At 35.8% G+C, this 17,159-nt stretch overlaps 1 protein-coding gene across 3 annotated transcripts in view; it reads left to right on the top strand.

Annotated features, from left to right (window-relative positions):
• Positions 1-1,480: 1,480 nt before the first annotated feature.
• Positions 1,481-17,159, top strand: part of LOC148641680 (RIMS-binding protein 2-like) — a 121,339-nt gene continuing 105,660 nt past the window's right edge. For all 3 annotated transcript variants that reach the window (XM_088617778.1, XM_088617786.1, XM_088617779.1), the window contains exon 1: positions 1,481-1,624. The gene's annotated coding sequence lies outside the window, so the exon portion shown is untranslated. The remainder of the gene's footprint in view (positions 1,625-17,159) is intronic.

A 17,159-nucleotide genomic window follows, 5' to 3' on the forward strand; every position in this document is an offset into this window, starting at 1 on the left:
TAATTATAGGCAAGAATGCCAGTACTTTTATCATCAGGATATTTATTATTAACAAACTGATAAAATGTTGTGGTATAAAAAAAGACTATACAGTAGGATTAAGCTGAATGGGTTGTATTGATTTAAAACTCGGAAGAAGCCAAACAAAGAACAAAGAACAAAATAGAATCATTGACTCCGTTTATAAACAATACAAACACAGACAGTAATACTAAAAAAATCTCACAGCTGGAGTTTGAGTGCAACCTGTAGTGTGACATTATAATCACATGTTTTCCTTTTGCCTGACTTTATAACCCCTGCTGATCTCCAGTAAACATTGCTTTATCAGCAACATGAACTAAACTGAGCTTTCTTAGATGTTATTTATTTTGCACCTAAACCGAATCTTTTTTTTCTTTTTTTGCTGTTTAAATTAATTGCTCTCATTTCACCTCTGACGGCCATGACCACTCTAATCTTTCCTTCTGTGTTCTCAAAGACGGTTTTCCGAACTCATACATCAGAAAGACTACAGGAACCAAAATTATCCTGCAGCTAGGATCACACCTTCTCCCTTCTCTTAACGACTGACTACTTTTCTTCTAAATTCTCTCTATTCGTTGTAGGTTTCATTTCACTCCTCTCTACACCTATCCTGACTTCACACCTCTTGATTGGCCTCTCTTTCTGTCCCCTGCTCCCACCTCTCGCTCCTCCTCTCTCCCAGCTTTTGTTCTCCCGCTACATTACCTTTGCTGTCTTTCTCACACCTGTAGAAAGCTCCATGGCCGAAATGTTGTGTTTTCTTTCTTCTTTTTTTCAGCATGGAATAAACCTATTACTTGTTCCTTTGCAGCCTACACATGCTGACGCAGCTACCCAAACTGAACTATCACAAAGCCATGTTCACCAGTGGTCACAAATCGACATATAATAAGTGGGTTCAAAGTATTAAGAAGCTTGTCTTTTCACCTATCCCCCAACTTGTTTAATACTCTACGGGAAGTAAACAGTGTCGATAGAAGTCTCTTTGTAGCAGTAAAGATTTATAGTAACTGAAGTGACAATTGAATATAAATAGGACTTACAAGTACTTCCCATTGCAAATAGTTTCTTTCTTGTGTTTCTTTGGCGCTGGATTCTACAAGAATATAAAGAGACTGTTTATATACTGTTATACTGTTTATATAACATTTATATAAATGTTTTCCAGGAAAATTGTTTAAAAGTTGCTGTTTTTTATTACAATTGGCTCATAAACCATTGTGCAGATAACACCATATGTTTTTGCATGTGAATAACCCCAATTACGGTAGCTTTATTGCCTTAGTTATCAAGTTTGTTTGTTGAAATATGTTCAGGATGAGCCATGGTTGGGTAGATAAACACGATCATAAACCTTCTCCACAAGACCATGGGTGGGTGGATCACCTTGCTTTTGGTACTGAAAAAGTTCTAGAGCTCACTTCTCTTTTTTTCTTTTTTTGTCCCCCAGCAGCTGAAAAATGAGGCTCAGCTCCCGCAGCTCCCAGCTGAAACAGTAAAAAAAGTTCATGGGGTCCAGCTTTTAGGAGAAAAGAGCAGAGCCTTTAAGTCTGAAGCAGCAGATCTGAACCAAGAGAGGAAACAATATAAATTACTGGTGAGTATATTTTAAGTATAGTTGGGATTTCATGGTCAGTGCTCTTTAAACTGAACAGTTGCTTTGATTTTGTTGAAACAGCAGTTTCATAACTTGTGAAAAGTGCCACAGTACTGTGTTTGTATTTTGGATTATGTTTGATTTGTAAATCTGAATGGTGCTGCCTGAAGAATATCAAATAAAAAGACGTCGGAGATCTACAAGAATTTTAATTGCTAGAAAGATCAAAATGGGTTTCAAACCTTTACATCCGTGTAGGAGGTGACAACATTTTGGAAGTCAAGGGTTGCCTTTTGACAGTTAATGAAAAAGATAACCAGTTGCAAAATGAAAGGTGCTGTTTCGTAAGGGTATACAGAGCAGGGATAACACATAACAAGCCTTTGAGACTAATGTATTCCTCAGCTCTGTGGGCTATAGTAAGTCTAAAAAAACCTAAGAGGATATTCTAGAAATAGAATGCTATTTAAAAGCTTAATGTATTTTCATATTTGGTAGTACTAGTGTACTGTAGAACCATTTGTCTACTATTAGTACAGAGTGATTTCCACAAATCACTTATAGTAACAGCAGATCTTCACCTGTCACTTCTATGAGAAGCATAAATGTACAGTATATACTTTTACTCCAGCTAAATGTTTTTCTTAATATGGGCTTCACTCTTGTCCTAGGTATGTTACTAAGCAGTGATCAAGCAATGCAGTAAAGCAGTAGAAAAATCAGACAAGCAAGTTCTTTATAGTCCTCATAACAGTGGCGTTCTACCACTCTAGCCTGATCCTGTCAAATCTCAGAAGCCAAGGAAGGTTGTGGCTGGACAGGACTTTGATGGGGGCAGTCAGGTTGCTGGTTCAAGGCCCTGTAGGTGACTCTTGTCTCTCTGGACCACAGTTTCCAGACCAGTGCCCCCATGGGGTGATCAGAGAACTGGTGCTGTAGGCAGTGGAAACATCTGGACAAGACATGAACCTGAAGTCCTGCCTGCTTGGTCTTTAAAGATCCAAAAGGAGTTTGATTCCTTATGTCCTGGCTTCTCCGTAATTCACCTTGTAAAGGAACATCTCTTTACACAATCAGCTGCGCACTGGGGTTGCTGGCACAGAATGGCTGCCACACTTCCTCCTGGTGGGTGTGCCCTTCAATGGAAGATGAGATGGATCCTTTCTGATGTGTAGATCACTTTGGGATCCTTTGGGATGCAATCTTTGTAGAAATGCAGTTCATTACATTTGACTAATTACTGTTTTCTAGCATTTTATATGAAGGGAAGCTCCTCAAAAGCAATGATGTACTGCATTGTCCAGTGTGTGCTCTAATAGTTCAAATATTTTGTTTATGTTTAGATCTTTAATTCAATCATCTTAAATCTACTGTACATCTGAGCAACGTGCTTAATAGTCTTTGTAGTCAAGTACTACTTGGAAATCTAGGAAAGTCTTCAGAATGCATGGCATATGTCAGCCCCTCTTCTTTCTGCTATATAGGAGTCTGTCTTACTGTAGAACTCCCTGAGAATCTTAATTCTCCTATTAGTACTTTTAAATGAGTGCAGCTAAGTTCTGATTATGAGACAATTATCATCCTCTCCCATAATACCAAGCAGTGAGGGCTCTTCCTCTGTCCAGTTTGGTAGAGAAAGATATTGACTAGGAATGAAATTCTCAGCTCTGCCTGACAGCTTAAGCAAAGAGCAGAGAGAACACTAATAAGTAAAATGCATGTGTTTAATTTAATTTACAGTCCTTGTCTTGTCATTTCACAGTGCTATTCTTTTGCAGTATGCTATTAATGTCATTTAATGATGGACTGCATCATACTCCTTTGAGTATGTCTATTATACTCAAAATGAAGGGAAAATGGCTATTCTTCCTCCATCATGTAATAAAATAGGGGTAGATCTGTTTTATATCAGTCATGTTTTGTTTTTTTGTTTTCAGAAGGGTGTATTAAGGTTAAACACCCGTATAGTTGAGCTATAAGCAAAGCAAGCTTCAGCAGTTTACTATACCCTGTTCTCAGGCAATATGCATCTGTGGTTGTGATCCACTAAATATTGTTATGCCTTCAGTTACTAACTGCAAAAAAAATCAGTCGCACTATATCAAACAAAATGATCTCCTGTTCTTTTAAAATCATATTATATTTTATGTTCATAAAAAACAAGACTAAAACATTTTGCCATAGTCTTTATGTTATGTTTACCAGCTATTTTTCTTGCTAAATAAGGCAGTAACTGCACAGCTAAAATGCCACCAGTGGAGATGTATTGGTGAGCCTATAGTGTAAATGGGGTATTTTACTCTTGGGTGGTATATGTTTCAGCACAATAGAAAAAATAGTATTGTTTGTTCAGTTACATTTTTCATGCTGAACAGGCAAATGTGTGATAATTTTCCAGCTGTTTGCCTGTGATTTAATTGCTTAGCTTGATTAGTTCATGATTAATTGCTTAGCTTGATTAGACTTTTATTGAACTTGTTTCTTCAGTAATTCAGTGATAGAGTGTCAAAAATATCCTATTTAAGAGTACTGTTTCTAACAACTTCAGCATACAGTCTCTGATGCAGTCTCTCCTCAACTTGTCAGCCATTATTTCTGACTAAAAAGCTCTTGATGGTTGGCCAATTGATGATGAACAGACACGGGTGGGAATGACACTGCAACAGATGCACCCACAGTGAGCTCTTTATCCTTCCTTTCGTAAGAGGTTCAGTTGGGTGAACCTCTTACAGGCAGCGCACTTGACTGACGGGAGTTCTGAAACTCAGAAACTGATACAGTGTCGATTACCCAGATCTTTTAAGAGCCAAAAGGAAATTTACTTTGCTGGAGCAAATACCAGAATAACAGAACTACTGCTCTATACTCTTATGTCTGTTTCTCTATCTTTCTATTTTGCCTACCTAGCTGAAAGTTTCAGAACAATGTTTTGGAAAAGACATTATTTTTGGATGTTAGTAAAACAATGACAGACTGAAAAATAATTAGCTGTCATACTGCATCAGTTTAACCTAACAGTAATATTTCCTTTGTTTGTTCCATTAATCATAATGTGACAACACGGGCACAGAAGAGTATGCTACAAAGCTGTAACGTTTTACCTGTTAGTTGCTAGGAGACCATGACATGGCAAATGTGATTGTTCCAATGTCATTAAGTTGTGCTGTTTTGCAGTGTGTGCAGTAAATAGATCAGTGTTTTGTTTTTAAAAAAGATCAATTGCATGCACCTGATAAAGGGTCTAGCAGAATTATAATGACATCTTCACCTGACAGTGCAGCATTGTTTTAGGTAACCGTTGGAACTGTTGTCATAGTAACAGCAATAACCAACATGCTTGTGTGTTAAGAAGAATGAAGTAACAATAGAAAATTGACAGACTACAATGTTTTTTTCTTTTATAAAATATAATTGTTTTTTTATATTTTTTGTATATTATAATATTAATGACCCAGATTAATATTGTTTTAGTTATGTATTTATTCCAAAGATGCACACAGATCTCTGTAATATATAAGTAACCGTAAAGGTCAATCCGTCTTTCTTAAATACTTTTAAAGTATTTCCCCTAATGTTTTCCCCTTGTGTTTTGAATTATGTTTCCTATTCAATTACAATAGACTGCTTGATTAATAAAAAACCTTAGTAGTACGGACAAATGTCTTTGATGGGCCCACTAAAATATTTTGATCGTTGTCGTTTACTAATTGTTTGTATTAGATCATTTACTTACATATATTTATTTAGGTGAGTCCTTTTCTGGTGTTTGTTTTAGAAAATGTCTTCATATCTGAATTTTTAAAGTCACAATTTCAGCAGTGAGAAAGAGAGCTCAATATCTGTAAAGTTTGCAGTGCAGTTAACCATTATCTTGTTGCAGCAATCAAACTACAGTCTTAACCGAAAAACCCAGCAAAAGAACTCCAACAGCAAGTAAAAAATATGGTATTCAACATAATGCAATTTTTTCTTATAAAGGTTTCTTTAACTGGGATACTCCCTTTAGGTTGCCTATATTAGACAATTAAATATTATCTGTCTGTTTCAGGAAGTCTAAAGGCTTTATTCTTAATACTAGATTTCTATGCTACAATATCTTAAAATACAAAGCATTTAACACAGTTATTTCACGTGTCCGGGTGGTGGGAGAAATGCAACCGAAATGATTCTATCATGCTCTGTGCATTCTGCTCAGCATTCTGGGTTTGTGCCTGTAAGTCATGCAAAATAGTTAAACCATCATTAAAGCTACCAGGCTGCTGAAGCTGTGAGTAAAATGCTAAGCTGATGATGGACTCATCTGCAGGCCAGCTGTGCTACAGAACAGTGACCTTCAAAATCAGTGGTCCTTTGAGAGCTAAAATCCTGAAGGAAAACAGTTAGTTGTGCAGACCAGTGTCCCTTTCATTGTCTGTACTGTGCCTGTTTTGTATAGAAAACGCAGCAAAGAATAATTCTATCATCTACAGTTCATAACTACTGTGCAAAACAAGCATGAATGGGTGGTTTTGTTTTTATTAATATTTTCTGCAGCGTCACAGTGTTCATCTCATGAGAGCTGTAAATTAATGAAAATAATGCAAAAGAAGAGAATTATGGATGACAGCTGGCAAAAATGCATCATGTTCATTTTTAATTAGCTCTTAAGAAGTATTGCAAAGCACAAGACGAATACAGAATCAATTTTCCTTCTTTACTAACCTTTGTCTGTGTATAATTAAACATCAGGATCAATTCTAAAACTGTTACCTGCCTCTATTATATATAATTGTATTATGCATAATTATGACTTGCATGTTATACATAGAACCTTTTTCAATGGTAGAACACAAAACAACTTCTGCTTTCCTGGTTTGTCAAAGCTTCAGGGTCTATATGCTGTCTGTCTGAACTATCCTGCGGTAATAATGGTCATTTAGCTCAAATTATTTTGTGTTTTTAAGCAGAACAGTTTAAAGAAAGAACTTAGGCTATGCATGTGCTCAAGCCATGTGAGGAGGCTTGTTTTGCTATTCAAATTAGGGACTGCAGTGTAGAGTACTGGTTACGGTTTTGCACTTGGAAGTTTTTTCCTATCATTATCCCCCCATCTTTGGAGGACAGCATTTGTTTTGATACTATCTCTCTCTCTCTCTCAAAATTTCTCTTACAATATTTTTGTGTCTCAGGTGCCATTCAAGCAAGCCTCTAATGAGTCCCATACATGTTTAAATTAATTAATTTGCCCCTCCAAGGCAAGGGAAAATTTACCTATTTAATCTGTAACACAGCTTCATTAATCATGTCTGTATGTGTTGGTCCTAGGGTATTCATCAGGTTTCGCAGAATTATTTTTTGGCAATAATATGGATACAGAGTTGATATTTTAAACCTTGATAAATCTCAAAGTGTAAGGATGCAAGGAGTCACAGTGCAGTTCAGTGAAGATTTTAGATGAGCTTTCATTTGTGACAGAAAAAGGCCATTTCCAGAGGGCACTGGGGGAAGATGCACAAAAGGTGCATGCTCCACACAGTCCTGAATTCCAACAGTCTTACAGGGAGTTTTACATTCCAGCTACAGCCATGGTCACCCTACAGTACATTATTATCATGTGTGGGTGATACTTACATATTGGAATCATAGAAAATACTTCCACTTATGGCACAGTGGCTGTTTCTGATCATGTTATTACCACCTTTCAGTTATTCCTGGGATGTCGCGTACAACAGTTATTTCTGACCAGTCTTAGACAGCAGGTTTCTGTTTAAAATGCACTCCACTCAAGCCAGAATACAAGTAATAGGAGGAGTTAAAGGAATTGAAATAATTTAGTATTTGAGTGGTGGTCCAAATGGACTAAATGTCTTGACAATCCCTTAGTAAACATATTAATGATCGATCAAATAAATTACATTTTACATAGATCCCAGGCACTGCTGTTGAGCCAGGTACTTCACCCCACATTGCTCCAGTAAAATACTGCACGTCCCCCCCTTGTTATTACTACAAATGACAAGTTGTTCTTAGTTAGCTCATCTGGTTAACATAACATTTTATTATTTTGTTTAGTCAAAATATCAGGCTATTTGATCAGCACAGTAGTGATCAAAATGTTTAATCCTGCAACACTTTCTTTCTTATGCAAATGTCATAGCATTTTAAACCCACAATTAAGACAAAATACTGATGCAGCAAAAAAATGATTTCCCCTAAAGGGTTTATCTATTTTTATTACTTCTCTTGAAATACCTTGTCTAATCATTTTCATATTCAAATTGCACATAATTTGAAATGCATGAAGGCAGCATTTGTAAAATGTGTTTAGTGGATGGAGTGTCATTAAAGCAAAGACTGCATTGTCAGACGAGGCTGTTTCCACATGTACAACATTAAGAGCAGCTGTGCAATCAAATTGCCACATGCAAGCCTCCATCAGATAATGTTTACATCTTTTTAATGGAATTAGACCAGTTCGGCATCCACACCACTTGGTTTTTGCAGCTTAAATAATTTGATTATCCCTTGTTTTAATGTGTTGAACGGATTGCTGGCTCCCGACAAGCATTTTTCAAAACTGAATATAGTTGTATCATCACAAGGCAAGCAGCAGTCTCTGAATTTAGGCAGAGTTTGTGCACTTTAATATCATTTAGAAAATGAAATGCCATTGTGGGATTCATAACAAAGGGATAAGTTCAAGGTTCATAAATCCTGTGTAACCAACCCAGGTTTTGTCCAAGCGGGTCTATTTTCAGGTTCTTGATAATGTTATTGTTAAAGGACCTCTGTAAACAATACTGAACCTCTTTCACTTTAAATGTACAGCAATGATTATCTTAACCAATCCAGGTGTGTCAGCTTTGGTTTCTTTTTCAGCCTAATTTGAATGTGAGAAATTAACTTCATTATTTATTTGGAATTAAGTCATTTACTTCCAATGAAAAACAAAGTAATTATCAACCGAATGGACTGTGCTAAATGATAAGTGAGTAAAAGGAAGTGAATCTTCCTGTGGGCTTTATCCAACAGTCTTTTAATTAGTATTACAGGTGCAAATTTCCATAATGACTTTTAAATCTGTAGTTAAACGTCTATGTAAAAGATTATGCCAACGATGTTAAACCTAGAATTTTGCTTAGTTTTCTGTGGCAAAATAGAATTTGTGAAGTGGCTGTTTTTTTCAAAACATTTTTCAAAATGGGAACCTAACAAGTATGACACTTGATGTATTTGTAAAAACTTTGAGAAAGTAAAAGAAAGGATAAAATATTGATCACATACCTTATTCGTCCTTATAGAGCTCTTTTTTCTCAGACTAAGAACTTTCATTAAGCACTAAACACTCTGGAGGTAAAATAAAATCTCTATATTGATAGCATTAGTGTTAATATGAATGTAAAAAGCGCCCCTATAAATTCAGATCCAAATTTAGTTTTTTTATGAATATAGATTCCACAGTTTTCCGTTATCATGAAGTGTGGGAACTGTACTAAGCAGTCATGGGGTTAATCTGTAGCTTTAATACTATCCCAGCGGCCTTGATGCAATAGGGCTCTTTGATTTATATATTCATCCATATGCTAGAAATGTAGATATACAGTATGTATACTGACTACACAGTCTGTGTGTTTAAAACAAAATTCGGTGCCAGTGTATTATATGAAATAACAGCCCTGTTCAATCCCAGCCCACTAGCCAGCGGGGATAATAGAAGGACTTTGCTGCTGAGTACTCAGTGTCTTGGCAGCTGATTGCATTAGAAAGCCAGGGCAGCCTGGCTCTGTGGTGCCTTGGAACCAGTCAGTGCTTCACGAAGGATGCAGACTGTCTCAACACAAATCTGATTAAGTCATTAGCACGACACCTACAGAGACATCAAATATATCTCGAATTCAAAGCACAGCCTTTGCCATTCAAGACCAGAAGGGGCGGATGCGATGATGAACAAGGTTCTGAATCTGCAGTTTTTAGGGAAAGGAGGAAACAGTTTAGTATTTAGCGTTCCCTCTTTATGCTAATAAAATTTGATGCTTATGGGGTGAAGTGACTGCAAAGAAAAAAAAAGAGATTATATAAAGGGATGTGTGAAAAAACTGTTATTTATTAATAACCACCAACATACTTTATTAATGTGCGTTTAACTGTATGATTCACGTCTTAACTGCGGGGAGTTCTTTTACCCTCCATCAGTGTATACATTGATTATTAGCCTCTAAGGCTATGTCTCTAATTATGGCATGCATAATATTTTAAACATTCCCAGTCCTGAATGTTTAATTATATGGAACAACTGAAAATTAAAAAGTAAAGTACAAGACTGTAAATACAGCTGATCTCAAATGCCAGCATTGTTCATATACTGTAAATATAGTCTCCTTAATTTAAAGTGAATATAGGCCAACAAGTGCATTATTCAAAAGTCCAATTTGTAAAGGAACTACCTTAACTATCAAATTGAAGTTTGTCAGATGGCTCTATGTAAATGGCAATTCCATGTTATTCTTATGTGAATATCTTATCCTTGTGTACTTGTGTAAAAATCCTTGCAAAGAGGAAATTAACATAGAAGGAAAACATGTTCTTTCTTATTCAATATAAAATATTCATTTACACTGTTGCCAGCCTAGTTTGTAATGTGATCTCTACTAGTGAAAGGTTACGTTCTCACACTGAACCCACCCAGTGAATTGTTTTTACACACATACTGTTTCTAACATAATATTTCAGGTCTATAATATTCACCCTTCAGAGTTTGCTCAGGTATAGTACTTAGCAGCTGGGAAGTAACGAGGGAAAGGGCAATACAGTATTTTAAGTAATGACCCCCCCCCTTGGAAATGAACATAATCATTTAATTCTAGCTAAATAAGTGCATAGCCAGTGGGAATAGGACACATTTAGACAGCATTTGTAAGGCAAGGGTAAAGCTTATTTGAAATGTAGCAGAAGAGAAGTGGAATACTATCTTTCCACCTCAGAAACCGTCTGTATCATAAGTGCAGGGAGACGGCATAGTATTTACTGATCAAGCAGATTAGTACATAATAAAGCTAACACCATTAGTGTTTTGGCAGATGTACTTGATTGCAACTGTGAAATCTGGAAACTAAGCACATTGATACATAATGACTCACAGAATATTTTCACATATACAATATGTGATATATATATATTCACGTTGATGTACCCCCAGAGCATAAAACATAGAAGATGGAAAAACACAAGTGTAGCATCATTAATTTTAAACAAAGTGCATAGTATTTGACAAAAGCTGTGAATTCAGGTCTTGGCTTCTACTCAGAGTTAAGAACAGACATTCAAAAGTTCCTTTTCCTAGTAAGAGGAGCATGCTGTACTTGATTTACATTCTTCCTGCCAAATAATTCTTTCTGCTAAATCAAAGTTATTAAAATTTAAATCTGCTCATGGCCCTGATTTTTTTTCTTTTTGAAAGAATGTAACTTTTAACATTATATATAATATAACTCATTTTATCAAGAGTGTAAAATATTCATTTATTTTTTATAAGCTTGTTAGCAGAGTGATAAATAACTCTGCTTTTTAACCTGGCTGTCACTTCGCAAAGCACTATTATAAAAAAGGCCACATATAGAGGTTACTATCTCTCTGACTACTTGATTGAATTTATGATGGCTGTTGTCCACATTTTGATGCATCTAATCTTCAGAATATAAAATATAGTTCTGGTCTTTTCTTCTTGGAAATACACATACAAAGGACTATATTTTAAACACTATTAAAGGAACTGTGGATGATCAACATTATTTGTCTATTAATTTAAATATTGATTTGAAGGATTATCGAGGCAAAGGTAAAAGGAAAGGTAAAGAAACCTTTTATCAAGTTTCAGTATCAATTTCTAACCACATTCAGAGAATGACATAGTTAGCGTTCCAAACTGTAGTCACCTGAATTAAGTTTTAAGAAATGTAAAATCATAATACAAGTATGCATTTCTCAGACACAGAGTTTTTGAATGGATTTTAAAATCTCAATCTCAACATCTTGAAGCTCACACCCACTAAGGATAATTCTAAGGATAGTTCTGTCAAGTATTTATTGTATCTTGAGTATAGGGTTTCATCTTACCCTCAAAACATAATTATTTGGTCCAGATTTGGCTTTTATTCTCTCTTTAAGTTTGGTAACAATAAATTGGAAAACAGAATGATTGTCTGCCTAGTATGTAATACAACTGCAGTTTTCTGATTGCAATACATAGCATGCATACATCAAAACTTTGTGCCATTAAGAAGGTAAGCTGCTATAACTTAGTAATATAATAAATTAAGCAATTAAATTTAACTGTAATATCCTGGCACATGATAGCTAATGTTTGTGAGCATTATTATGTCAAGGATGTCCCACGCCAAAGGTTTTTAACCAACTGGAATTCCCATAATGATACTAAAGATGCTCTAAGCATACTGTGTACTGTATTACTTTTTTTCTTCTATTTGGTTTGTTATCCAAGAACATAGATATTCCCCAAATAAATTAAGAAGATAATATGTGTCTGAACTTAGCACATCATCTAAGAAGGAATCAAGGCCTAGTGGCACAAAGTAACGAAGGTTAAAGCACAGACATATCTTCAGGGCACAATTCTGCTCTGAGGTAAAAGTGGTCTGAACTGTTATGGTAAGATAGCAAAAAAGTTGTTCAAAGTTTCAAACCATTAAACTCTCTCTGTGTAATTTGTTTTAGAACCACCGATACTGTGCTTATCTAACCACAGTTTCCTCCGTTACTGATAATTAGAAGAATTAGATGGTTTGTAGAGATATTTGTAAAGATACAACTTGTCTCTTCTTGAGTAATTTGAAGATGAGGTTTAGGCTGTTCTGTATAGTGTCAATGTTGGGTAAAAGACAAAAATTGCATATGAATTAACCTTGATAAGGAGGGACTTTTATCTGAAATTATGCATTTGAACCTGAAAATCATGTTCTTTCAATCATAAGAAGCCTAATGTGTTTGCATTCTGGTACGCCACTTCGCCCCCTGCTACCTCGACGCTGATATTGCTAATTGGTATGATTTTCCAATAGAAACACAGATCACATTGTGCTTATATTTCCGTTTTTTTTTTTTTAGAATTAAGACGATCAAAATTTTGAATTCAAGATTAGGCAATTAGGTTCTTGTCTGGCAGGATAATGTGAGATTTTGAAGTCTGATCTCAAGCAGGAAGGTAGTGTGAGGAACAGTCTGGTTCAGGGCTCCTCTAATCCAATACACTGCGCATTTTTGCTCCACCCAGCTTCATAAGTATTTAATTCATTATCCATGTAATCAACAGAATAATTAAGGTAGTGAATAGTGCAAAAGGCTGCAATGGGCTGCATTGGAAGATGAACAGGTAGACATTTTAATTTAACATTTAAATATTTTAATATTTATGCGCACAAGTGTTAAAATGATACAGAACGATATACAGGTAGCTTAATAATACTGAGGAGAAGCTCACTAATGCAAGAGCAAAATGAAACACTGAAGGAAAAATGAAATTCTTGAATCTTTGTTCTCTAAAAAGTGACAAAATTGACAGGCAATCATTGTCACTGATTTTGTGACTTAGCTCTGTCTTAAAAAAAAAAAAACCCGCCTCAGTTCATGTTTAAAAGTTCATCCGAAAAGTATTATTTATAATAACATAAGCTACTGTAAGTAAGGACTGAATTAACCCAGACCTCATTTCCACCCACCTTTAAAACAAAAATAATTTTATTGAAAAAGCCTTTAACATCACCATGATTGTTAGAAGTGGCTTAAGGGTCTTTTTTTGAGGGTTGCTAGGGGATGGTGCATTTGCTGAGAGGAGAACAGATGCTGATTTGAATCCTCCACTGAGGGTCAGCATCTCTAATAGAGTAGTTACATTTAACACCATGTGGGGACTTTGGTTAAGCTTTGAAGAAAGTGAACTCCTGCTGAGCCACTCTGACAGCTTCCCAGCGTACCTGATTTTCTCTGAGGTCATCCATCCAAGTGCTCTGTATGTCAAATTTAGATTATCCCCTCAAGTGGCACCCTCACACGGCTGCAGATAGCACGCAACTGATATGTCGTACCCACACAAACTCCTTGTATTTTGTAATGGGGATTCTGGATCTCCTGCAAAATCTTTTGCTTCGTAAAAAAAAAAACAGAGGTAGAGATGTTTAGATTTTAATCATCTTGCAAAGAAATTGATGATACATTACACTCTGCTTCAAGCTGCGATGAAGTACTTTTTAAAGCATGGAGTCTGAACCAGAACATATTTTTATTGTCTTTTCCTCTGCAGTGTGATAATCTAAAGTTATAACATACTGTAGCTTGCTCATTTTGATCAGAATAGCTTTCAAGCAGTTTGGTATGACTGTAAAGATAAGATGGAAATACACAATCAATATTTAAATGTTTTCTAGTTGTATAGTTAATGACAGGAAAAGGAAAGCTGCACACTCCTGGAAAGGATGCTTATTTGTTAGGCTGCATAATTTAATAAGCAGGAATAATCTTGCGGTCATAGAGGATGGTGTTGTTTTACAGTTTTGAATGACTGCGCCCACTGGACAAACATGGCATTGGTATAAGGCAAGGGTTACAGCTCCCTTTGGAAAGTCTTCACACCAATGGCCTCACATGACTTCTGCCTCCATTTCAGAGGTCATTGGTTCCAGTGACAGCTGGTAACAATAAAAAAATCCACCTGTTTTTTTCAGATGTTTTTGATCCTAAAGTTAATTCTATTTGTGAATTCTGCTGTGCTTCCTAATTACCAATGACAGCAGACAGTTAAACAGAAGCCCAGTTCCAGGTACAGAGTGCAATATTGCACAATTCTAGACTAGGTATTTAATGAAAAGGATCTCAGTCCATAAACTACTTTTACATTATATCAACCTTTCATTTTTTGTCTTCTCTTAAAAATAACTCACAACATTTGTTGAAAATTGAAGTGTTGTCTAAAAATGAATGTGGTAAGTCTGAATTTGACTTTGGATAACCACAAGAGGCAATGCATTTTAGATTGCTGTCAGTTATGTTTTAATTGAATTGAAAATGAACATTAAATCTTTCATAATGCAGATAAGGGAATAGAAATTTAAAGTCTTTAATCTGATATAATAAAAAATAAATGAAAGGAAATATAATTAGAGGGAAAGTGGATGGAATTTGCTCTTCTTCACTCTTCACTACAGCAGTGAAGAAGTGCAAACAGCTAGCTATGAAATACCAATTTGCCTCTGCATTTACTTACCTTCTAGGTCTCTCTTTTCTTTCTCAGAGAGCTGACAGGTTTAAGACAGGCAGCAGGTTTGATGTGATCTGTGACCTTCTCATTTCCTGTAAAGCCTGTTAAGGCCAGCCAGTCGTGATTCTGGAGGCTGGGATAGGTAGTAGTGGTGGAGAGCTATTTCTCTTATCTTCTCTTGTTATGGCTCTATTTCTCTGAGCACGTAGTCCAAAATGAGTCATAAAAGTGTTTCTTAAAGTTTTTCACTGAATGATTTTGATTATATATTAAAAAAGTGACAGCTTTACTAAAATTAATATTGATTATTTAATATTAATTTAAATAATCCACCATTTTCTAACGGCTTTATCCAAAATGGGGTCACAGGTAATACCTAATGGAGTTCTAACAAAAGTTTGGGAGAAATGAAGGCAGCTGAACTAATTAAGCTCATCTGTCGCAATATACACCTAATCCACATATATACAGTACCACATGTCACCCTCTCTTCTTCCTCGCTCGCGTTCACCACCTCTGCAGCTGCCCCTTGGTCACCTTTTCACCATACATGGGGCTCCCGGCCTCCTCGTCCTGTGGCCCTCAGCCAAGTGGGTTAAGCCAAAGTTTTCACTACATTCAATAAATGAATGTAGTCTACTATTACAAAACTTTGGCTGCTGCCTTTCCTCGTGAAAGAGTACTTATATCAATCTTATTAAGAATATTTCCATTTTCCTTGAAGTAAAAAACAAATCTCTTTGTGCATACTGTGGTGGTTTGTGATATAACTCACCCAATGCCTTCTAATATCAACACAGCTAACACCTACAGTCTGTTAATCCTTGTATATTTTACAAGCTGGTAGCTTGATAGCTGGTGCATCTAAATAATTATGTGGCTCTCTAATGTAATGTAAATCAAGTGAAACCACTGCACAACAAAGTTATATTACTCCCAAGTCACACTAAAATAAATTATGACTGTGAACTGCCCAGGTCCTGTAAAATAGCGTTTTATAATAAACCGTTATTATAAAATATGTATCAGAAGAGTAGTTATGTTTCAGCTGGAGAACTGCATTGAGTTGCTATCAAACCCCCTCTCTCTAAACTGTGTCTATCAGTTTTTTTGGGCTCCTTACTGTGTCTAGTGTCTCCTTTGCCTCTCCCCACAATTAGTGCTTTTTTCTGTAGGGTACTCACGCTGTCACTTAGCTCTCCATTTCTCCCAGCTGTTCTCCTGAAATCAGTTTTAGCAGATATGTCAAGAAGATGTTAGATTCTGACAATTCAATCTGTCATGACTCATCTTCTTTGTGGAGTAAAATCGTCTCACTGCTTTCATAGCGTTCGTACTTCATTTTGCTTTTGCTGCCTTAAGTGCTTGCAAATATTTTTAATCATATACTGGCCTTAACAATTTAAAGGAAATGCTGTTTTGCACTATTGTGAGTAATGTGACGTATGTCTGATGGATAATATTATGGATATGACCTCATGGTGCATTGTACAGTATGTGTACAGTACATTGCAAGTCATGTGCATTGTAAATCTATGCTGTCTTCTTGTTATTGTTTGCAGATTCCAGCAAAGAAATACAGATCTTTTTTATCTGGTACTAAAATTAATGCTGCTTTTTTTTTCATTTTCTTCAAGAATAGATGACTGTTCAACAAATTTTACAATGTTATTCAATCAAATGAGTGGCATTTGTGTACTAGATCTAAAACAAAGGATTTAGTTACTGACCTGTACTGTGTTTAGTTCATTGTCTGGACTGTGTGGTACTCTTCTTGCCTTTTCTTAAGATTATTATAAGTGGTGTAAAGATCAGCTTGATTTCTTTGAAGTTTGGAAACGAATGGTGTAACCAGCAAATCCTGTCTAATTTATGAGCAGGAAAGCGTGAGGAATTCTATTTCTTAAATTCTTAAAGTTCCAATCAATACAGTATTTGGTTCCATTTAAACATGTGAATCAATAGCCAAGCAGGAACGCAGTTATTACCTTGCTGCTTGTTATTAATGTGATATGAAATCATTAGGAATGCCGTCTAGCTGACTCAAACAGGATAACAACAACATGCGATGAAAGTGCACGAACAAGGTGACCAATTCAAAGAGAGAACAAGGCATAATTCTAAATGTTCAAAGGAAATCTTAATACGACCTATAGGTACTTGAAGAGGTTATTTCCGTGCCTGCTGTTTTCTAGATTCTGAAGTGGCTAAAGAGGCTGTGAGGAGCTGACAGATGAACTAAAAAGGATTAGCTCCTCTGTGGTTTAATTCTATAGGAAATCATGTAGT

This window comes from Lepisosteus platostomus, chromosome 24, assembly GCF_059453375.1.
Source record: "Lepisosteus platostomus isolate fLepPlt1 chromosome 24, fLepPlt1.hap1, whole genome shotgun sequence".
In the NCBI taxonomy this organism is placed as follows: domain Eukaryota; kingdom Metazoa; phylum Chordata; class Actinopteri; order Semionotiformes; family Lepisosteidae; genus Lepisosteus; species Lepisosteus platostomus.